Raw genomic sequence first — 26,453 nt, 5'->3', positions numbered from 1 at the left:
ATGATGAGGAAGAACATTGTTATCATACTGATATTGAAGGTTACATTGTATAAAGTGCATTTTGTTCACATTAAAACAGATAATCTGTAAAAAAAAAAAGCTTCAAAGACAATTTAATGCATATGTACATTTTGTACGTTACTTTTGTATTATCAAATTTAAAAACAAATTTCATAAACTGCAAAATTCAATAACAAATGCTAAAAATTCTTATATGTTTAGTACTGGTACACGTCTTAATGAATCAAAACTTCTTTATCCCAAATGTATTTTTGCAAAAATTTCTGTAAGCTTAATTTGGCTGCAAAACTTCTCTTATCCAGAGTTTTTTTGTGATATATCTCCGTTATTTTGGGTACTAAGTTTAAGTATTTCAATAATTTATGGGCAAACTATTTAAAAGTGAAAAAATCTTTCTGAAATATTAATTTTGCAAAGAGTAATAGGTTTTTCGTATTTTTCTCAGAATCGCTTATACTGGATAAGACAAGTTTTGCATCCCAACGCCTTGTACGTGTATAATTAGGGCTTCATGTACTTGTACCCAATAGGCTATAACACTTGAGAGATCCAGGATGTAATGGAAAGGGAAATTCTCTAGAAAAACTATATTAAAGAGGCACTTCTCCCATCCCCCACTACACTTTATTAATCACCAGCATCAGGGATGGACGTAATGTCCTTGCATGCGCACTGCTTACAGTGTAAAGGCCTCCCCACACCAACGCGAAATATTCGCAGCCGTGGCGGTGACGAATATTTCGCGTCTACAGCGGCAATGAAATATGCACGTTTCCCCACACCAACGCGAAATATTCGCAGCGCTAACAGAGACCAAAATTTCGCGTACGCAGCAGAATATCATGTCCTAGCTCCTAGGATAGTCAATAAATCGCACTGTTATTTTTATGATTGGCAGATCAATGTCTGAGGAAAGCATAGAACAAATTTTGAAATCAAAATTGTTTTTAAAACGCGGGGGGGGGGGGGGGGGAATATACAAACTTCGAACTGATCTGTTCAAAATAGACATTTACACCTTCAGAAGTGGTTAGCGGCAAGCTTTTTTATTTTTCACATTAGATGGGGGGGTCAGAGCGAGTGAAATGTTGAGAAAGAATGTGAATTACTTTTAAAAGTTGCCGCTATTCAAAATCTTTACTGGTTTTTAAGCTACGGCGAGTTAAAGAAAAGAGTATTTTTACTTGGTGAAGAACTCAAGACAACCTCTTGTCTGTTAATGCAAAAATCTTCGCTCTGATTTGAAATCCACTTACAAAATACTTTCATCGCTTAAATTGTTTTAATTATGTGTTTTGAAATATAATAATAAATATTAAAATAAATGTAATTAAAATATAAATAATGCAATTAAATATTAAAATAAATGTAATCACAATATTAAAATAAATGTAATTACAATATTAAAATAAATGTAACTGAAATATTAGGATTCATTTAATTAAATTATTAAAAGAAAAGAATCAAAATGGCGAATGATGATACCTAGTATTTAGACAGCCTTAAGATATTGTGCTTGCGGTTACAAATGTTGTCAAAGAACTTATAGCTCTGGAGGGTAGAACACATAAAAAAAAGAGAAGTGTAGGTGAGAAAGTAAAGTCCAAGTAGAAAAAAAACGTAAGTGCATTATAAATAAGAAGTTAAAGATATCTGAAAAAATAAATTACCTATGAAACGAATATACGGTTAGCGCGTCTAGCCGCGAAACCAGGTGGCCCGGGTTCGATTCCCGGTCGGGGCAAGTTACCTGGTTGAGGTTTTTTCCGGGGTTTTCCCTCAACTCAATATGAGCAAATGCTGGGTAACTTTCGGTGTTGTACCCCCGACTCATTTCACCGGCATTATCACCTTCACCTCATTCAGATGCTAAATAACCTGAGATGTTGATAAAGCATCTTAAAATAACCTACTAAAATAAAAAAAGAAACGAATATTCAAAGAATCCCTCATAACTGAATTACCATCCCAGCGGTTAAACTATAAAACGTCTTTGATCCCAGCATGTATAAATAATTTAAAATAGTGAAATGAAAATAAAAGATCCTTTATTGGTAATATATATTTTTATTCCTACTAAGAGAGATGGCATTGGCAGATTCTCGGTCATTTATCAATTTTCTAGGAATTGATGAGATTATGTTCAACGAACTCCTAACATGATATAAATAATTTTAGTGCCGTGAAATCAATACATTCACATTTGGAAACAATTATTTTACTTTAATTGTTCGCGTTTCTATTACAATGTAATATAATACTTCTAACCCCTCTCAATAACATACTTTTAATGTTTTTTTATTCATCATTAGATACAAAAAGAAAACCATACTGACTTTTATTAAACTTTTTAGCAAACTAATACTACCTTGGATGTATAATGGTTACATTCACTAAAATGCGTTCTCAATGCAGAAAGCATCATAAAATTCATATAGTATTTGCAGTTCTAAATACATGATCGTGCAAAAATAGTATACAATACGCATGTGTTAAGTGCGTAAAAAAATCTCGAAAACATAAAAGACTCTACTTCGTCTCGTCTTTTCTAACTTTTCTTTGATTCTGTTATAATGCGTCCTTCAAGAGAAGGAAGACAAGAGATGATGCCAAGTCTGAAATCTGAGAGGGGTTTGTCCCACAAGTAGTGATATTCGCGTATAATTAATATAATGATCCTGTTTATGTGTAAGTGCAGTCTCTAAGTGTGCATGGGCAACAAAGACGACTTGATGAAGCAGTATCTAGGTGTAGATTTTTGCTAATTTTTTCGGCGATGTATGCAATGGAGGGAGAAAGGAACTGGCAACCCTACCTCATTATCTCCTGGCATAGTTACCTCATAAGTGGTGCCTTCTTGGTATCACTTGTGAGGTTCAGACCTGTTTTCAGACAATTGACTAAACAACAATCCTATAATATTATATTTAATATTTAAAAATTAATTCAATTCGGTTATTTAAACATTATGTAGGCAAATATTGCATAATAAAATAAAAATATTAAATCCAAAACATTGATTATTGATTGAGTTGTAGTGACACCAAACGCGAGTAGTGCTCGAATACATAAGGGTTAATGAAAACAATTAATAGGTCTATTTATGTTCATTGAAACAAACTCTGCTTTACTAACTAATGCAGAAGTTCCTAGAGTATTTCATAGGAATAAAATATGAATGAGATTAGTTTTGACAAAAAAGTTCCTATTAATGTAGGCTTATATATTTGCTTTCAAGAATGAAACCTTTCCTAAACTAAGAAAATTATTAACTTTGAACTATGAAACCTTAGTAAGATGTTAAATGACACAAAGTTCATATAGGTGGGTTCTCTAGGAATACATTTCTGTACTAAGCAATGCTATGATATTCTGAAGGACTGATAAAAGACAACAAAGATGCGAATATGAAATTATTCCTTATAGACATGCCATATGTAGGCTAGAATTTTTCTCTTAAGATATGTTAAAGATGTGAATAACTTACCACTTTCATTTAATTTCAATTGGATTGCATCTCATATTGCCATTTTTCCTTACTTAGTTGTAATCCTCTAGAATAAATCGTATAAAACTGGATGTTTCCTTACAATTTCTCACAGAACACTATCATAAAATTCGCGGTGGCAGCGGAAAAAACCGTGCAGGCGGCGAATCTAAATTTCAACACTGCAGATTCACAGACGTCCTGTGATACTTTCGCACACTCATATACCGCATTGTACCCTGAGACAGTGGCAACTTTGTGAAGCAGTTAGCGCGTCTAGCCGCGAAACCAGGTGGCCCGGGTTCGATTCCCGGTCGGGACAAGTTACCTGGTTGAGGTTTTTTCCGGGGTTTTCCCTCAACCCAGTATGAGCAAATGCTGGGTAACTTTCGGTGTTGGACCCCGGACTCATTTCACCGGCATTATCACCTTCATCTCATTCAGACGCTAAATAACCTAAGATGTTGATAAAGCGTCGTAAAATAACCAAAAAAAAAAAAAAAACTTTGTGAAGCGAAACTTTTGCCACCGCTGCGAATATTTCGCGTCGGTGTGGGGAGGCCTTAAACGGGCACATTACGCCCATCTCTGACACGACATATTATGTGATGACTCCTGGACGAATTACTAGGGAAATGGTCAGTTTTCCTAGTATTGCGTTCTGGACCTCCCAAGTGTTGTATTTGTCACAGGTAGGCTAGGGAAGAAGGGAGGGGCTACATAATGCATTAGAATATATAGGTATCATAATTTTTATGTTCAAAGTAGACTTATTGTGGCTGCCAACTAAAACCACGTGTATAGGCCTGCATCTCACAAAAGCCAGTGAAGCAAAAAACAATTTTGTCTTCTTCACTGTAATTTTTCTGGAGAATAATTATTTTAACTAAACCAGTATTTGGTGTATTTGGATTATGAAATTGGTTTATTTAGTTTAGGCCTAATACAGAGAGTTTGTATGCAGATCGGTCTCACTCTAGCCTCTAACTAACAATATCTGTTGACAGGTGGCGAGTGATCATATACTGAAATGGGTCCATATCCCGGTGTACGGACAGGTTCTTTCACACTTCTCTATGCAGACTTGTCCCACTTCGCTCTCCACTGCTTAGCATCCTCAGGTGGCACTCCGCACTACTTTCATATAAGCTGATGGAACATGACTGCCTGGGGCCGGACTGCGTAGGAACACTGTGCATAGCAAATATTTATATGAGAAGTCCACATTACCTGCAAATGTTGAAGGGTATGGTCTAAGCCTACTTATTCTAAAAACGAATAATATGTACCAGGCTGTCCTGAAATAAATTATCAATGATGATTTGAATATTATAGAATGCAAGGTGACTGATACCAGCATCGGTAAGATCAAGTCTAGACCTTAGAAAAAGGTTCGCAACAGGTAGGTAGGCCTACCTAAGCATGAAATTATTTTGAACTATAAATTTATGATTTTTTATTTAGTATTATTGCAAGAACTTTTGGTGAAACGAGTGTTTAGTGGCTTCTGCCAAATTTGGAATAGACACCGACTGACTTGAACTGCCAACATAGAAAACAAAAAATCACCACCTGTTCAAGAGCACTAGAATCAATCGCTTTCACCTTCATCTTGACAATAATAAAAGCCTAAACTATCCTAACCTAACCTGTCACTAAAATCCTAAACTAACCTAACCTAACTTGTCACAGATTCTATACAAGACATAACAAAAGCCTAAACTATTCTAATCTAACCTGTCACAGTTTCGTATATGCAAAGCATAATAAAAGCCTAAACTAACTAACCTAACCTGTCACTAAAATCCTAAACTAACCTAACCTAACTTGTCACAGATTCGCCTATACAAGGCATAACAAAAGCCTAAACTATGCTAACCTAACCTGTCACAGTTTCGTATATGCAAAGCATAATAAAAGCCTAAATTAACCTAACCTAACCTATCACTAAAATCCTAAATTAACCTAACCTGTCACAGATTTGCCTATACAAGGCATAACAAAACCCTAAACTACCGTAACCTAACCTGTCCCAGATAAGTACGTAAGACATAATAAAAGTCTAAACTGACCTAACCTGTCATAACACTCCATTTTCTCACCCTTATACACTTCCCTGAGGTATGAAAATGGCCGAATTTCTATCCCACTGGAACATTGCAAACTAGTGTGAAACATTCGTAATGTCTCGTAAGTTATGTTGGTAGGACATGTAAGACAGTTGAAGATGCATATATCCGCAGTAGGAAAAGAAGTCGCTCAACGCTCGTTTAACCAAACTTTCTAAACTAATTATTATGTGTTTTGAAAAGATTCACAGAGTTAAATGTACGAGGCAGGGTTCTTACTGAGCTCAAACAGCAATGGTGGTGCATGAATTTGGACACAAAAAAGTCTGTTTCAGTGAACTACCAAGCAATTCATCAGACTGTTGGTGGACCAAATTCCCCAAGACCCAATAAGGATACATCTGAAATAATGGAGACGATCCCATTGGAATTTGAAGTGGATGAAAATTATCTCCAGCCTGTTATTGTAGGTAGAGTTGTACTCACTTTTATGTGAACATTCTTTTGAATAAACAAATAATAAGTTGATCAAATCTAATTCATACCATAGACATATAGTTCATCAGAAAAATGTAATGAAATTTTAACTTCCATAAGACAGAATTTTCAAAACTGAATTTTGGAATAGAGAATCATAGTTCTATCTATGTATATGTCTACCTGAAAAAAATATATACCGTACATTTAAAATGGTAGGATGTAATAACTGTTTTTGGGGGCAAGGGTTAATTGGGATTTCTCAGTTTCTGATCCTGTCAAAAACCCTGATAGAACTGATATTTAACCGTTGTGAATTTCGGCGAAGTTCGGAGGGCTTAATTGGTCAAATCCACTCTCTTCAACTCCATGGTGGAGATTGGTGTGTGGAAAGCAACGGGAAGCTACCTCATTTAACTTTCTCAAGAAAATTGCAAATATGGCTTAACTGTTTCAGAGTGGATTTGATGGGTACATCAGAAGTGAGGTGGGAAAATAGTGGTGAGTTGGTGAATGATGAATTTAGGTTGTTTTATGGAAATTGTTAGTGCAAAGGAAGTAATGGTGTTAGTGTATTACTGGGACCACATGTGAAAGATAAAGTGATATCAGTGTGTTATGTAGATGACTGGATGATAATGATGAAACTACTGGGGAAGAAACAAGATAGAAGAGTGAGAAGGAGAAGAAGGGAGCATGCGTAATCCTAATCGGCGACTGGAGTGGAGTTGTAGGACAAGATAGAAGAACAGTTGGAAAATATGGATTGGAAAAAAGAAATGACAGGAAAGAATCTTTTGTGAATTTCTGTAAAAGAAATGCAATGATTGTTGGAAATACATTATTCCAACAACATAAACGAAGAAGATACACATGGACATGCCTGTCCTCGTATAATGACGGTGGAGTGATAGCTGATTTTGTTCTTGAAATTCTTTATTATCTACGTTAATAGCGTGCTTTTCTTGAAAATTTAATTCTTTTGTGGACACAGAATATTAGATGTTATCAAACAGACAAATATTCAACCATGTCTGGTAAGTTCTGTGTTATTGTTTTTGGCTGTAATAACTTTGAACACGTGAAGCTATCAAAATCTTTTTTCCGCTTTTCTGGTATCAAAACATTATTATAACATAATAGTATACATATCACATTAAGATTTAAGATTTAGTTATGCACGAAGTATTCTTACCTTCTTAAATAAATATATAAAAGTGCTTTCATTCATAGTGTTCTGCCCAAAGGCAGGTCTTTCACTGCAAACCAGGCATTCTACAGTCTTTCCTATTTTCTGCCTTCCTCTTTGTCTCCGGATATGATCCATATATCTTAATGTCGTCTATCATCTGATATCTTCTTCTGCCCCGAACTCTTCTCCCATTCACTATTCCTTCCAGTGTATCCTTAAGTAGGCAGTTTCTTCTCACACAGTGACCCAGCCAATTTCTTTTCCTCTTAATCAGAGGCCAGCATGTTCCGTGCTCTGTGACATCATACGACGGAGCTGCCTTGCTCTTTGCTCTGCAATCTCTGCATACTGAGCACAGCGTGGAGAGAAGATTCAACTGAACAGTGGCAGTACGGCTCCCATGCACTGACAGAACGCGATTCATTCTTCTAAGATAGTATGGGAACTGCACAATTACAATATGTTTGTACGTAAACAAAACTGTACAACTGTGATAAATCAATGTAACAAATTATTTTGGTTTGTAATCAATTTAATATACTTGCAATAACATGAAATTCATAATACAGCCAGCTGCACAAGCGTTTGCATATATAATTGAGGTTCCGAAACTGCTATAAAGATACAAATATAGAAATAAATACTTTAAGCCAGTGATCGGCAGAATCAGTGCTCTGTGACGTCATCCCTCAGAGCAGTCGTGCTCTCTTTTAAGAACATCGGCATCCAGAGCTCTGAGGGCGAAGAATAGCTTCAATACTGAACTCTACAATGACGACCTATAGGCCTACATCTTATTTGGTGCATATGATTATTTTATACAATTTTGCTCGTTTTTGTTTCCTTTTCGAGACAAAAATGGTGTTTATATGTAACATTTTTTAGCGTATTTTGGGAAAGCCATTGATTTAATTCCCAATATGCTCAGTCTGTTTAAGAGAGCAGTGTATCATGATAACAAATGATTGAAATAATTTTAGTTTTGTCCTTTAAAATCCTGTGAAATATTTCATATGGAATAATTTCTATCTCGATAAGGAAGTAAAAACGAGCAAAATTGTATTTAACTTGTTTATTTGAAATATTTCAAAGAATAAGCCCCTGAAAGTAATAACATTATATACGGGTCAACCTGTTAGCTACAATGCAACGTATCAATAAAATTAGAACTTAGCCATTTCCCCTGAACCACTTATTATTAAACAACTGTAATAGCTTGCCGCTGCGCGATTGCTGTGCTCTTCTTCAGGTGCTCATCTAGTGTGATCTTGCTCCGACGTCACAAATGCACAACCTGCCGACCACTGCTCTTTATGATCAGTTTCAATATCGTCCTTTCTTCATGCACTCTTCCCAACACAGCTTCATTTCTTACTCTGTCCATTTCACATGCTCTATCCTTCTCCATATCCACATTTCAAATGCTTCTATTTGCTTCTCTTCACTTCGTCGTAATGTCCATGTTTCTGCCCCATACAATGCTACACTCCACACAAAGCACTCACTAGTCTCTTCCTTAGTTCTGTCTCCAGAGGTCCACAGAAGATGCTCCTTTTTCTATTAAAAGCTTCCTTTGCCATTGCTGTCTTCCTTTTAACTTCCTAGCAGCAGCTCGTTTTACTGCTTATAGTACACCCAAGTATTTGAAGCTGTCCATTTGCTCTACTGCCTCATTTAGAATTCGCAAGTTTATCTTCATTACATTTCTTCCTATGACCATGGTCTTTATCTCCATTCCATATTGCTCACAGCTGTCATTTAGGTCCAGTAGCATATCCCTTAGTATCATATCCTCTTCTGCTAACAATGCCATATCATCAGCAAATCTTACACACTTTATTCTTCTGCCTCCCACTATCACTCCTATGTTCTGAAAACAGTTCTTCACTAAATCCTTCAAGTAAATGTTGAACAGAGTAGGTGATAAAGGGCATCCTTGTCGTACTCCTCTCTCTATTTCACATCCTTCTGACATTTCTTCTCCTATCCTGACTTTGACTCATTTCATTTAAAGATAAGTGCATATGTTAAATAATGTAAGTAGACCAAGGCCTGCAAGTTGCACTTACAGGCTAGATTTTTCATATTGTTTTCTGTTCGTTTTAGATGTGATCAATGGGTTATAAAATGTAGGAGACATGTAGATGACGTTTACAAGAAAGAAGGACCTGCGTACTTCAATAAAACATACAGAATATGTTAACGTCCCTTCACATCCACAGATTTCAAGAATCCTCAGCTGTACAGTTAAGAGCAAGTTATGAAGCCACATTGTGCTCGTTTATGAAACTTTTTAACGTATTTTACAACTTTAAATAGAGTATTATATATATATTTTAAGGTGTTACAAAGCTAGTATGAAACTTATGGTATTTAAAAACAGATTATCTAATTGTTGTAATTAATATTTTGTGCTAATGTACCAGTTTTACTTTTCGTAGTGCTAGTATATGTGCTTATTCAAAAAGCAATGTGATTAGTATAAATATTTACTTTGTTTGAATAAACTGTTCTTAGGCTGAAACCCAATTCTGTATCGACACAAAATCTTCCCTGCAACAGTGTACCAAGCATTTCTGAATCAACCAAAAGAGGAAATCCATGCAAGAGGAAGAATTGGAATAATCTCCATCCACTGGTTCTGTTCAGGAGCAGCCAACAGATTGTCTTTCTGATGCCAGGTGTCCTAAAATTGTTAGCAACGAGATTAAAATTGTTATTCAGTCAGAGGTTGTGAAATGCTCAAATACTGTCTTATGGAAATAATGTCAGACTTAATTAAATATTTTGGAAATTTCTGCACATACATACAGGTTTTTTGCAGGTCAAGTGAAAAACTGTGGTCGTGGGCAATTCTGAGACAGTGATGAAAAATATAGCTCTTGCAATATATTATTGTTCATCTAAAGCAGGCTGTTCCAGCTCAGGCATTCCACAGTGAGCAGCCATGTACTCCCTTTGTATTGCGAGCAGCTTCGACTAGCTGAGAGCACTCGGCACTGCAGTTCTACCTCTGCAGGTGTCTTGTTTGTTGACATCTTGACTGTTGGCACCTTTTTTTGCGCAAGTGAGGACATATCCGGAGTCGAGGCACTTACGGCTGTGATACGCAGGATACTCTTCAGTGTTGGGTCTTGAAGCATTGATCGGTCTTTGCTTTTTGTTCATTTCATGGCAGAAAAACTGCTCATAAGACTATGTTGAACCAAACTTCGACATGATTTCTGCTGCATTCCTGTGCAATCGAAGAAATTTATTTTAGTAGGTTATTTTATGACGCTTTATCAACAGCTTAGGTTATTTAGTGTCTGAATGAGATGAAGGTGATAATGCTGGTGAAATGAGTCTGGGGTCCAGCACCGAAAGTTACCCTGCATTTGCTCATATTGGGTTGAGGGAAAACCCCGGAAAAAACCTCAACCAGGTAACTTGCCCCGACCGGGAATCGAATCTGGGCCACCTGGTTTCACGGCCAGACGCGCTGACCGTTACTCCACAGGTGTGGCCATTTGAAGAAATGTTTCTTAATGTATGGGATGATACCATCATGACAAATTGAGAGTGCCATAATATCTGCCATTCAATAGCATAGAATTTTGTAAATCTATTATTTCGAGTTGCAGTGATGGCAGAACATCATCTTGTGAAACTGAAAAAGACATACAGAATAATTTAAACTCTTTTTCATATCTACTGAGTTCATGAAATCGTGCTTCAGAAAATAGATGAAGCTTGGTTATCTTACACATGTAATCCTCAAATGATGCCCTAGAATATGAGTGTAAAGAAGCCAGATGATCGAAAAACGTTAAATTTCCATTTCTCAGTTGCCTCTCAAACAAACAGAGCTTGTCTGTCAATACTCTGAATTTGTCGTATATGTCAACAACTAGTTGATCTTTACCCTGGAGTGATATATTCAAAAATTTCAGATGCATTATTATATCCGCGAGAAATGTGAAGTCAGATATCCATTTCCGATCCATCAGATATTGTTGTTCGTCCATTTTCATATTCATGAAAACAGCAATTTCATTGCGAATGGCAAAAAACACTCCAGAACTTTCCCCTCAACTAGGTCACCAAACCATGCTACGATAAGGTGTGTCACTGTATGCTGCATTTAGATAATTTAAGAAGCATTTGAAATGGCGATGATTGGCACCACGATACCAAATAAAATTGCCAGATGTCACCCAGTGCTGAATTTAGGCCTAGGCAACCGCCTAGGACAGCAATTTCCAGGGGAGGGCGGCATTTTCTCTTTCTCTCTTTCTTTTATTTTCATTTTCATTTTACAATGATTTCTGCGTAACTGTGATCATAAGGCTGAAAAGCTAGTAACAACCGTGATAAAAACTCTGACTGAGCTTGGTCATGATATTAAAAATTTCCGTGCTCAGTCCTATAATAACACTAGTAATAAATGTCAGACATGTACTTAGGTCTTCAAAAGCAAATTAAGAGTTAAATCCCCTCGCTGTGTATGTTCCATGCTCAGCTCATTCTCTCAAACTTGTTGGTTCTTCTGCTGTGGAATATTGTATGTGCGCATTAAACTTCTTTGGTGTTATTCAGGAGCTATGTAACTTTTTCTCAGTGCCCACAAAGATGTGGAAACTCTTATTATCTCATCTGAAACGAAATTCTAGTGTTTTGAAAAACCTTTCCCAAATAAGATGGAGGGCCAAGCATGATGCTTGTAGTAGTTTGTGTTCTTCATCGTTAGAGATCCAATCAGCTTTAATTGTAATATCTGAAGGCAACAAAGGGAAACCATTTACTCGTTCTGAAGCTTAAGGACTTCATGATTTGCTCCAAAATTTGGAGACCTGTTTTACTGCATTATTGTGAAATGAAACTTTAGAAAGTTTTAACAGTGTAAATAAAAGATTTCAATCTCTTGAGATTGAATTAGAAACCGTCAGTCGTCTGTAACTTACGTCTTCATTTTCTGATATCGTAGCTGTAAGTATTTTCACCACACATGTTAATAGCTTTTTCCTCGTAAAGATCAAACATACCCCTTTTGCATTCAAGGTATGTAGCTAATGAATTGTAAAGTTTGGCAGGAGAGGTAGATGTGCTTCGTCAGATGGACTTTGATACATCATCAATGCTTTCTCTGTGAAGAAAGTGTGAAAGAAATCTTTAAACTTTACAAGTAAGATACATAGGCCTACATTTTGATTCCAGTAATTTGTTTGCTGAATTTGTGACATTTCATTTAAAATTAAATTTAAACTAAATATGACCTGTACAATAGCTGCTTATGAATTGTTTGGGGGCAGCAAATTTTAGCACTGCCTAGGGATGGCACTATACCTAAATCCAGCACTGATGTCACTACAACTTTCATGATGTGGCTGAGGTCCATTGTTTGAGCACAGAGTGCCTCTTGATGAATGAAATGGTGGATACTCAGTAGGTCCCTCTCGAATTCACACTTAAGTTTATTTTGCAAACTCGAAACTAATCCTTGATGATGCTCTACCATTTGCGGTGTGCTGTCCGTGGCCACAGAATGGAGCTTCTCCCATGGAAAATTCATGTTGTCTACTGATTCACATATCGCCTCAAAAATGTCCATGCCCATCGTTGTATGATATCTAGGAGCTCCATCATAACCGTCGATTCCATGCTGACACCTCGCACAAATAAAACAAACTGAGGAAAGTCAGATATATCCGTACTTTCAAGTGCAACTAAAAATGCTACAAAGCTCTGACAATTATTTTTGGTTTGTAGTTCCAATCCGCTCCCATGTTGCGGAATCGACGAGACACTGGAGAGAGAAACGCTTTTCAATTTTGTCAGCTCCACTGAACATAAATATTACACAACCTCGAGTATGTGCGATTTTATTACAGGTCCTACAGAGAATGGTTGCCAGTCATAGCAATGATGTGAGCGACTTTATAGCTTGCTCGAATTGCAGCTTCACTTGCATTTTCTTACAAGGGATGTGCGTGACATCGAACCGCACGAAAATGTGCTTAAAATATAAATCGCTCATCCTGAAAACAGTGGTATGAGTCATTCTCATGCAAAACTGCAAGTCTTACCACGAGAAACAAATAGAAGAAACAAAATATTGATATAATAGGAACAAAAGCACACATATTTCAATGTCATGCCTATAGTGCTATTTTTCCCTCTGCTTAAAATAATTACACTATCTGAACAACAAACTTTTTCTACTGATCTGATAGTGTTGCACAGCTATTCACTCTTCAAAGAGCAGGTTTTAGATTTCAATGAAGTGGTTAAAGCAAAGTGGAACAGAACAATATGCACATCTGACTAAAGCCGCTTTCTCACATTCAACATCATTTCTGCATTCAAGCAGTCGAATATCAAATTCCACACTAATTACATTTTCACACGATGATATTGGTATGTCAATGTCATAACCTTCCTTTTGCCAAGCATATTGTAACATAGGCTTGTACTTCGGTGCAGAATGTTGATTGTATAACACAGAATGAAGTCTGATGATGAAATGATAATCATGTAACTTTACTTTGGTTTATCACATTGTAGTCTTACAAAATCAACGATCCTTCTCATGTATAGCGTATATTGCCTAAAGAAGTACACTTCAAGAGCTTGGCAATATTTTGGTCTCTTTTGTGGCAATATCTTGAGCGTAACATCCTTGTTCAGGAAACTTTCATCTAACAGAGTATGATCTTTATGGCCTGACCAGGAATCACACAGCAATAGGCTCTTCTCATCGTCATGTACATGTTTCACAAGGACTGTAGTTAGAAAACTTTTCGTATGCTCTTTTGTCATTTTTTCAATTTTGCTTGCCTCCACATGAATGTTTCGTGGACATGTTGCTTCAAGTTTCTTTGAAACATTTGGGCCAATGTGCCTTGTGTCTCTTGAAAACCGATATAGACCTTATTAGCTAATCTGCCACTCATTGATAAGGCCACATCAATTGTATAGCTGTGTGTAGAGCTATGCACAGACTGCAAAACACCAGCTGTAGTTTTCTCTCCTCTGTGAGATAATGTTGACAATGAAGACATTTCATAATGAAATTGACTTTGATCATGGTTCCAAACATTTTCTTTGTCCACACTCCCGTCTGTTACATATTTGTTCACTTCCTCCACAAACCCTTGTGCCTTCTGACGAATACTATGATCTTCTTGTATGTCCTTACGTGTGATGAACATAGTAATATGCCTCGAACAGATGCCATATTCAGCCTTAAGTTTGTTGATGAAAGTAATCGAAGCTGTGAAATTATCCAGGCCAACCAATTCAGATGCTTCAAGTGCCCACATTTGCAGATACCAATAATGAACTGCAGATCCATACGCTCTTGACCTATCAAATTGTGACATTACTTACTCTTTTAAACATTTTAATTGTAAAATCTTGTTTTCCTTGAAGTGAGCTCGACTTCGCCTTTTGCTAGTCACATAATCTAATATTAACTTGCAATTTGATTTACTTCAAATGCACTTATAGCACCTCATAAGTTTGCTATAGGAGTTGAAGCCACAATTGTAATAGTCTTCATAAATGTTCTCCAGTATGTTGTCATCAATATCTTGTAATACTCTGGGCCTCGACATTTTGGACGAAGATGGTTCATACTCACTTTGACTTGAAAGTTCCTGTTGCTCTGGAGATGAAAGTCATGTACTGCTGGAAGAGCCAATTTAGGTACGGCTCTTCCTGTCCTTCAAAATCAGCGTATCTTCATGCATTTGTGTCATTCCCATTGCATTTGTGCATTATTATGCTATATAACATATTCGTGAACTCCATATCCTCGACTCCGATTACGTTTCCACATTCAGCACGTCGTAACTTTGCCTCTAACATTTTGACAACATTCATGGTTTAATTCGCCTCATGATACCGATGTACACTGTTTACATACACTCTAACCCACAATCGAAGACTCCAAAAGACGGCCTCCTACTGCAGCTATACTATTCACACAACTAGAGTAAGAACTTGTTAATGCAGGTACGACATGCCACTGTCAAATGGCACTAGCAGAAAACAGCTGAGTTTTGCATGGGAATGACTCATATTACTGTTTTTGGGATGAGCGATTCATATTCTAAGCACATTTACATGCAGTTCTGAACATTCGAGGTCACGCACATTCCTTGTTAGACAGCATTAACCTAGAACAAAATCAGTATAATGCATAGAGTTTTCCTGACGACATGTGACTTGTTTGACATATCTAGAGTAAAAATTTTCTAAAAACTTTCCGAATGTCGTCCTTGAGCCTGGCAATGAGCAATATTCATGCTTCACTTTCTATCTGGTCACACTGTGTTGCGTGGAGGCATTTGTAGTGATACTGTATATTGAACTTACTAGTCGAATTAAATACCTTCTAGGGTACAAATCACTGAGGTAGGCTATCTCTTTCATTAAATAAAAACTTCACCTCCCACATACCAGTCAGTGGGCTAGCTCTATCAGTCATACTGATCACTTATCAATCACTGATACTCAGAATGACACAAACCAAGGAATGGACAGCAGGAAGCCGGGCAGGCGAGTGGGCAATTATCTAGCTCCCACCATCAGTACTCCGTCCTCACCACATGTGCTCTGAGCTGTAATTGGTGAATACACGTGAGTGCTCGTACTCTCTTGAGCAGACTTGGAACAGGCTGCTCTAAAGATGTCTGCAGAAACTTGCAAGATTAGCACAGGACAGGGACAGATGAAGGAATAAAATTTAGGAGGTGAAAGCCTGGCTTTGAACTGAGAAGCCATCATAGTAGTGGTGGTGACAGTGGTGATGGTAGCATTGGTAGTAGCAGAGGCAGCAACAGCTTACTTAAATTTAAAACAATTATTGTGTATTTTCTGTACTTGAACCCTTTTTTTAACAGTATAATTCATACTTTTTCTTTAACAAAATCATACATCTTATTTATAGATGAGAGAGAAAGTAAGGGAGGGGAGAGGGGGAGGGGGAGAGAGAGAGAGACTCTCTCTCTCCAATGCCTACCCACTTCACTTGCGTGAATCGGGTTCCATATATTGCGCATAGATGGCAAAACTGTGACCCATTTTCACTTTGTACACCACTTTGGTTGGCCACGCTGTAGGTACATGGTGTGTATCTGTGAAAAGTTATGTCGTGTATAGAGTGAGTGTATGTGTAAGTGTAGTGTAGAGAATGAGTGAGGGTGATGATGAAAGTGAGGAAGGGGAAGGGGAAACCCAGTACTGGCACGTAGCCTACTCCTGTTGAATAGCACCAAGCAGGCTTAATGTCTCCATCTGACAGACGAATCATCAACAGTGACATATGCCATCTCTTTATATGGACTACGGAGAGATTTGGGATTTAACCTAGGCATATTGATGCACAATTTAGTGATTAGAAGTTATGCACTACCACCTTTCCTAGTCTTCCTGAGGTAGAGATTTTACATGAAAATTTCTCACCCTGCCGACAATGAAACTCAGATCAGCTAGTCTGGAGAAAGACATGCTTCCACAGAGCTAACTCGGCAGGCAAAGTACAAATAATGTAGAAGATAGAGAAAAATGTAATCTATGGAAGAAAATAGTAAGGGAATTATTCAAGAAAGCTAAGGAAGAATCATGGAGAGCAGTGTGCAAAGAAATACACCATATTGTCAGGTATGTAAGATCTACACAAGCGTAGAAAATAATTCAGAAGGTAAGATCCAGTACTGTAGGTAGAGAGGATTTAACTGGAATACAAACAAATGATTTTAGAAATTAGTTTAAAAAGTGGACCTGAAGGAATTGCAATGTCATTATTGAAAAATGGTGGAGAGGAGGTAATATACTTTGGAGAGACAATATACCTGGAGAATGAAACCTTTTGTCTACATCAACAATATATGACAGGAAATGGGAATTATCAATGATGGCATCCATGAAAGTCAGATTTGTTTAAAATGTCATTGTTTTTCAGTACTTTGGTGTCTCATTCTACATCGCAGTAAGTTGCGCAGATTTTCAAAAGTAAAGGAACGTGGATTATCGGCAAGAACATTCTTATATTTTGAAAAGCTCCTTTCATCATCTGCACTTACAATGGGAACATACTTAAAATAAGCTGTCACTAGATGATAATTCTTCTGCATAACCTGATGTATTGAAATTTTCTCCTGTTAGTACATTACAAATTGAGCACATAGAGCAGTATCCTGGATTTTTATCTAGCACACTTTTTATTTTTGTTTTTCAATAATTTCACCCCGCATGTCGCCTAATGCAACTACAGTTTCTTAACAAGTCCAGTGGAGGTAACAAGTTTTACACCACTCTCTTCAAGTTTCGCAGTGGTGGAGGGTGGAAGCCGAAATTTGATTTCAAGTATGCAAGCTTCTCCTCCATCCCACTCTCGGAAAATAGTTCGTGAGCTCGTTGGATGGCTTTAGCAACTCTGCTTTCCAGATTGGCAACCACAGATTTCACAGTTTGGAAATTGTTGCAGTAATAGACACTAGCATTGATCCAGGTGCCTCAATGTATAATGATGGGTTCCGGTGGCAGGGGAACATCTGGAGTTAAGGATCTGAAGACTTGTCATCTTAATGGTGCTTTAATGAAGATTTTTTTGATTGAGACACAAGTTCGTCGACTTTGGAAAACTGAGCATGCACTTCTTCTGCTACCCTGTGCATAGCGTGTGCTAGATATGTCAGGTGCACCATCTTCAAATAGAAACCTGGATTGATTTTATCGCTTTCACCATGGAAAGTGCTGTGTTGGTCACAAATAGTAGAACGTCATCATATCAAACTCCCTCTGGCTATAGCAGATGCATGGAATGATCGAACAATCGACAAATCATTGAATGATTAACTGCTTTCAAAACTTCAGTGGTTACTAGAAATATTTGACCTGAGTTGTTGACTTCCAGTGTCCCAACAGTGACTTTAGCTACATAGTGACCATCGATGTCACTGGTTTTATCAATAGAGACAAACATCTTCTTGTCCTCGATCTTTTGCCTAATTCTTCTCATAGTGTCCTCATAGCACTGTGGAATATAGTTTCTTCTTAGTGTCGTTTCACTAGGAATTGATTGGCCATTATAGCATTGTAGAAAGTCGATCAGTTTTGTGTTAATTAGTTTCCATAGAGGAATATTCACTGAAACCATAACATCACACAAGTCTTTGTAAAATTTCGATGATTTACTGTGATTTGTTGCTGCAGTTTGCGTTAACCCTAGATTATTAATCATTCGCCTGACAGACTACTCACGTGGGCAGCATTGCTAATTTAAGGTATTTCTGATTACATGAGACACCAGTTTTAGTACCTTCATCAATCTAAATTAAAAAGATGTTACTATGATGATTGCTGAAAATGTTTGAATTTTTAATGAGATATCAGTGCGACATCGTCTGATAGATGAGTGTTCTGTAATAACAGTGCAAACTCTTTACATTATTAGTAAATATCAGCAAATGATGATAAAGTCAAAATCATAAATATCAACCAGAAATCTGAATCTCCAAGGACTACTAAAATACAGAATCATAAATAATATGCGTGTTTAGGCCACAGTTTTACGTTTAAATACCGAATTCTTCTGTAGTCATTCCTCAAGGGCAACATTCTGTTCAGAGAAAAGGCTACTGTGAAGGGTAGGAGGGGTTATAAGAGAGACAAACGTGTTATTATGATAAATCATAAGGCTTAAAATAGCATGCTCTTGTTTAAATGAACATTTTAATTGGTTAAGTATTTCTGTCAACACAAAGTGAGTTGTCTCTCAGACGAATGTTTAGTAATAATGTCCATCCAACAGAAGTATAGTAATCTAGGGTTAACAATTGTAATGATTTCCTTTTGACAGCATTTTCGAGACCACGTATATGTTTATCGCATTTGATGTGCTATTGTGTTGTGAATCTCTTATCCGCTGCCACTTTAACTCCACGTACAATACACAGTAATACATTAACATCCGTCGTAAATACTTCTCCAAATTCAGAAATCATTTGTTTTAAATGATACTGTTTAGATGGCTTAAATGTCGAAATTTTCAGAACACAATAATTGAACTGCAACTAAAATGGACTGTACTTCACAAAACTACTTAGAAACTGATTTGCATGCAGGCACCAGAGGGACTGTTCTCTTGTCACAGAATCAGAACTAATCCTATCCTCCTTCCTTCCGGATACTTAGTAGCAATACAGTAGTGCCACATAGGAATGCGGCAGTTAAATCACTGTAGAAAGGTGGTGGGAAGTGGCTTTATGAAGATTGTCTGTTATATTGTGTATTGTACTTGTAAATTTAAAGTAGGGTTTTAAGCTCCCAAGCTTACTATCTGCTCTTGGAATGCTGTTATTTGGAATATAAATTTCACTATGGCTTACAATAAAAGAGGAGAGCAATGAAACTGTGAAATAAAAAAAAATAGTTGCATTTGTATAACAAAAGTTAAAATAAATTTTACCATAGCCTACTATTAGGGTGATTCATAAGTCACTGTACAGCTGTCAAAAGAAAACGTGGCCGCTCTCCTGAAACAAAGTTCCCTTCGGGTATCTTCGCTACAATTCGGAGACAGGCGATGTTACACGTTGTTGTACCACGTTGCCTGAATATCTACAGTTATAATTGAAGTATTCTGTGTGTTATTCGATAGCGTATTGGTAACGTTCAGGCCTCTTATTCATGAGGTCCTGCGTTCGACTACAACCTCGTGCTTTTTATGTTCTTTTTTGTTCTGTTTTTGAGAGAGATAAAAACTATAGGTAATGGCTCCTTTCTCTTTTACGATTATTTTAGTAATTAACATCAGGTTCATTAATATATTATGCCATGACTTTATCATTATGATATTGTGGCTGCAAACGGAAAGAAAAAAGATTTTATTCTCAATAAAAATATCTTTCGTGGCATAAACAAAACAAATTTACTGGCGTCGGCCTTAAAACATTCAAACAATTAAGCGTTCAAAAAACAAAACAAAAAGCCACAATTCAATATTTAGTCTATTTTCCTCTTATCTCGATCATCTTGCAGTCGAGTGGGCATGGAATTGACTAGTCTTTGCAAATAGCGACTGTTCTTAGACACGATATTCCAGGCATTCTGAACATACATACATAAGTGTTCTGTCCATGGACAGGTCTTTCATTGCAAACCCAGCAATCTCCAATCTTTCCTATTTTCTGCCTTCCTCTTAGTCTCCGCATATGATCCACATATCCTAATGTTGTCTATTATTCTTTTCAACCAGAGACCTAACCAATTCCTTTTTCTCTTTCTAATCAGTTTCAGCATCATTCTTTCTCCACTCACTTTTTCAAACACAATTTTATTTCTTATTCTGTCTGTCCACTTCACACACACCGTTCTTCTCCACATCCACATTTCAAATGCTTCAATTCGTTTCTCTTCATTTCGTCGTAATGTCCATGTTCCTTCCCCATACAATGCCACACTCCACACAAAGCACTTCACTAGTCTCTTCCTTAGTTCTTTTTTCAGAGGTCCGCAGAAGATCTTCTATTAAAAGCTTCCTTTGTTCATGTTTGCAGTTTTTCTTGGGAAGGATAGGTCTAAATGCGGTAACATCCCGTTGCTTTCCGCACACCACTATCTCTTTCGCATTTTATTAAATTCCAGGGGGCCCAAGCGTGGAGATGAGGAGAGTGGATTTGACTAATTGGGCCCTCCGGACTTCACCGAAAGTCACGGCAAGGGTTAAATATTAATTCTATCAGGATGTTTGACCCGATCAGAGACCGGGAAATCTCAATTAGCTTTTGCCCCCTGCATCCTGGACTAGCTTCTACGAATCATCAGAAAATCTTAGAGTGTGATTGGGCCAATTTTTCCGAAAATGTTTCCATACTTTTGCCCTCGTAGCTCAGGAGACGAACGTCGGAATTTAGATGTCAACGTGTCAGGTTCAATTCCTCGTTACTCCTTTTCATTTTGTTGTGGTTCAAGATAGTATAATGTAATAATACAAAAAGAAAAACTAATACCAGTATTATGCAACTGGATTTTTCCAAACCTAATATTAAATTTATGTTATTTATATCGCTAAAGAACGATTACAATATAAATAACTTGAATATTATTTATACAGTATCACTAAAGATCGATAACAGAATATAAATGATAAATATCGGTTTGTTTAATTAATATAAGACATTATATAATACGTATTTAATTATCTAAATAAAATAACCTATTTTACAAAGAAAGATGGTTATTTGTGTTATAATAATTACTTACATAAAATACAGATTATTTATATTGCGAAAGAACAATAACAATATAAATAACTTGAATATTATTTTATAATGCTAATGAAGGAAACAGAATATAAATGATAACTTGAATATTATTTATATCGCTAAAGAACAATAACAATATGAAAAACGTGAATATTATTCATATCGGAATTTCACAGATTTATTACAGATGTATTTAAGAAATTGTAGAAGAATAGTAATTAGTAACAGTGTTCTATTTATTCTTCTTGGAGCCAAATTTGTAAGTTTTAAAAGTGTGGTTACTATGTTGAAGTGTATGTGTTGCAACGGATGCTTGATTTGTTATGTATGTGAGTCAGTTATGGAATGCTTGATGTCGTCGCAATGTCGTAATTATAGTTTGATTGTGTTTGTGTGACTATTGTATATTAATTTATGATGTATGGTACGGAAAGCTACATATTTGTGTAATAGAAGTGTTACGTATGTGTGTTGTTAATGTTTTTGTATGTTTCAAATTGATAACTGATATTTGTTTTGCAATCGCAATGCCTAATTTACGGATTGTTTATGTTTTGTTTACATCGCATAAGCTAATTTAATTTTCTTTTCCATTTCTCTTTATGCTTATCTTTTTGTGTATAAAACTATAGCCCTAACATACATATGTAAAATAGGGCTAACCCCCATTGGAGATACAATAATAATTATTATTATTCATACCGTTATAAAACGATAACAGAATACAAATGATGACTTGAATTTTATTCCTATCTCTAAAGAACGATAACAAAATATAAATAACGTGATATCCATAAAGAACGATAACTGGATATAAATGATAATTTGAATATCATTTACATTGCTAAAGAATGATTAAAAAATAAAATGAAAACTTGAAGAATGCCCGAACCCACAACCTTTGAATCATTAAACAAGCACTCTACTGCTGGTCTACGAGGCGCAGATATGGAACACTTTCATAGTTCCGGAACTGCTTGTACAAGCACATGCATCGTGTAACATCGTCGCGACCCGAAGTGGACTTTGAAAATATTCGCTGTTCACGAGTGCGGCCACTTTTTTTTTTGACAACTGTACAAACTTCGTGGATGTAATGTAGAGGTAAAATCAAGAGTGAAATATTATATAGCACTTTTTCTGAACTTACATTCCATGGTATTCATACATCTCTTCACAGCTAGAACATGTTTGTATGTATGTATTTAGTCACACTGGAAATGGGAAAATACCCAGTGATAGTAGTGCTAATTACACTTCCTTTATTTCAGAATGATGATATATAAAGTATTAAAAACATGGGTCAGTATGGTGGACAATCAGTTAATCGGACTGCGTGTTCTACCGAGTGTACTGACAGTTTTTGGAATATGTGTTGCGTGCTCTGCTTCATGAAGATGTCCCACTTGCTACACGACCCACATTATGGTTCATCTACGATGTTGCCCCTGCATATTTCAGTCGTGAGGCAAGGGTGTATCTCAATGTTGCATATCCCGATAAGTGACTAGGTCGTGCAGGGCCAGTTGCTTGGCCAGCCAGATCACCAGACCATAACTCCCTGAACTTCTACCTTCGGAGCCGTCTCGTGGCGCTCGTTTATAGTACTGAAATTCCGAATGTACTAGAACTACCACAGCGAATTGAAAATGGATGTGAAACTGTGCAGAATGAGTTGAACGGGATCTGCAACATTCCAAGAGCAGTACGACGATGATCACGTCACTGCCTTCACCTTCATGGACGTCATTTTGAACATGTTTTGGATAAATGTACTTACATTTGTGTTGAATTTGTGATTCCTTTATTTAGTTGAACTCTGGGAGGAATTAATTTTGTTTTGTTTGTGTTGGACTTGTGACCCCTACTCTGCTGCATAACTCTGAAAACCAATTTCAGAAAAAAGATAACATTTTACTCTTACTTTTTATCTCTACATTACACCCACGAAGTTTGTACAGTGACTTACGAATCACTCTGTATATGAGGAAGGCAATGAAGCTGTAAAATAAAAAAGCAGTTGCAACTGTATGCAAAAGTTGCGAAAATGACCAATAATGCATCAAAAACGTAAAAAAACCCTAAAAACTAAAAACTTCGAAAAATGAGAAAAAGCGACCCAAAAAGAACCTATATTTTGCAACCAGAAATCCATGTTGAGGAATTATGTATATGTTAGCATTTTTCTGCGACCTTTTATATAGAAGATGACATGTTATCAACATCCGAGCCCTGATGATTAGGCTCTTCGTGGGAATAATAGAATAATAAAACAAAGATTGGAAGATAACTTCAAGGATAAAATGAGAGAAGAACAAACAGGATTTACTTCTGGAAGATCATGTATGGATCATATTTTTACAGTAAGACAGTTAATGCAAAAAATGGAGATAAAAGACAAGGAAGTACATATGGTATTTCTAGATTTAGAAAAACTTAATTACTTATGGGAAGCTCTAAAAAATTTGAAGTAGAGGAACAACAGATTATTGGTTTAACACAAAAACTTTAGAGAAAATGTAAAGAATGTATAAAGATGGAGGGAAGAGATATCACAACCATTAAATATAGTGCAATACAAACAAATGTCTTAAGTTAAGAGTCTTAGGTCTGCTGCTTATCACCTACGCTATTTAAGATCAATCTTCAAGTAGTAGGCCTACTACAGGAATGGGATGTGGCATGTCAAGGAATGGGATTCCATTTTGGAAACACTGTACCATATTCATATTTTCATATTAATTTTTATTATCATTTCATGTAATGGTTTCCTCACATTTCTTTATATGGTCCACCACTACACTTCATTACATTCATTCAACAAATCCTGAATTATTTCTCTTATCATCTTTATAATATATCTTCCAATCTACTATTTTCAATCTCCATCCTTTGTGAAATACTTTAAAAATTTCCCCTTATTTATGTTCCCTTTATCCTGTTCCTGACTGCTGTGGAATCATTGTCTACATTACTGTTGTTTAGAAACACTCCTGGCTACAATCTACTATTCCTCCACTACAGTCACTGCTAATCTTTCTTTAATATTATCCCTAATTTTCCTCTTCATTTTTCTATATACACTTTTAACTCTTAGGCATATATCACTGATTAAATTTCCAACTTCTTTACTGTGTTAATTTTTAGGATTTACCCTGCTTGACTAGTTTCGAAGTCTTATGCTTCATTGTCCAAAGCCTGGTGGAGAGCCCACGCTATCTTCTGATTTCCTGTTGTGGTGGAATGTGTTCATGATTGTGTTGAAAAGGGTGTGTCTTTTGAAATTGAGTTGAGTGTTCGAGATGTGATGTGGATGTGTCACATCCTGAACACTCAACTCAATTTCAAAACACACCCCCTTTTCGACACAATCATGAACACACCCCACCACAACAGGAAACCAGAAGACAGAGCAGGATCTCCACTAGGCTTTGTACAATGAAGCACAAGACTTCAAATCTAGTCAAGCAATGCGGTGGTGACATTCAAGAAATTTAACAACCAGTTCTCTCATGTGTATCTATGTTAAACATATGTGTTATATGTCCATAGTTATTGCAAATATTACCTAGAAATAATTTAACAACTGGTTCGTCCGAACCAGTGCGAACCAGCCGAATATCACCACTGATTCAATGTAAATCCTAACGATTAACATAGTAAAGAAGTTGGAAATTTAACCAGTGATATATACCTAGTTTTCTGTTTGTCTTCAACCTTTTTTTTTATCTCTAACTGATATTCACTCATTATCTATATTACACTTTTTTTCTATACACTACATTGTTATATTTACCCTATTTTTCACTGATCTTTTCTCAGTATTTTTTTCTATGTTCATTTACTCTTCCAATGTTCGAATGTTTGTAATACTTCCTTGCTATCACTTATTCAAGGAAACACAATAATACATTCCCTTTTATATGCCAATGAACGTGTAATCTTAGCTCAAGACAGAGAGAACGTTCAGTATTTAATTTTGTTTCATGTATTGTATTCCATAGATCTTACATTAGCATACAAGCTTCAAGATGTGGAACAAGTCAAGAATTATACAACTTTTTGTAGAGGTGAAGTGAGGCTGAGGATTCGCCATAGATTACATGGCATTTGCCTTGTGATTGGAGAAAACTTCGGGAAAACCCAGTGAGGTAATCAGCCCAAACAGAAATCAAACTCAAGCCTGAGCCCAGCTCTGGATCAGCAGGCAAGCAAGTCTGCCAACTGAGCTGCTCTACAAAAAATATGCAGTACATAGCAAGCTTGTAATTCAGTTTACAAACCTAAACATTATTCATCAATTGAGCTATAAAAATATATTACATATCGAGTAAATTCAATTCAATATAAAGGCATAAATAATTCAGTCAGTTGAGATACAAAAATAGATAATATCATGCAGATTATTTCAGTTGACAAGCAGAAATAATTCATAAGTTGAGCATTGACAGTCTTGGTTCATTTTCGACAAGAAAGTGACATCTATCATTCTTGCAGTGGACTCTTCAAATGTATTTAAAAAAAGACAGTATTGTCTCTTGAAAAAACGTTGATGTGATACTCTGTTACTTTTGTTATTGCTCTTCAATGAGTAAAGTTGGAATAATTTTTAAATTTTCCTTTTATTCAGAATAGTCTCAGCTTCATTTTTCTCTAAAGAAACGTTGTAAGTTTTTAGCATTCTAGCATTAATTAATGTGTTAATGAGAAGAGCTGTTATGATATTATGTTTAAACAAATTGACCAAATTCATCAATTTTTTACCTCTTCAGGGGTATTTCATAATTTCTCAGCTCGTGAGGAATATTTGAATTGACACGATAGCTTGGCACATACAATACAGTATAAGTTCAAAACATCGCACATATAGACTTATTTTTACTTATTTACCTAACAATTTTAACTTAATAGTGATTTGCCTTACTGCTAAAATGTAGTACAATTTTGTAGAAAAC

This window comes from Periplaneta americana, chromosome 10 (assembly GCF_040183065.1).
Source record: "Periplaneta americana isolate PAMFEO1 chromosome 10, P.americana_PAMFEO1_priV1, whole genome shotgun sequence".
Lineage (NCBI taxonomy): Eukaryota > Metazoa > Arthropoda > Insecta > Blattodea > Blattidae > Periplaneta > Periplaneta americana.
The sequence above is the reverse complement of the archived record's forward strand: the minus strand, read 5'-3'. Positions refer to the sequence as shown.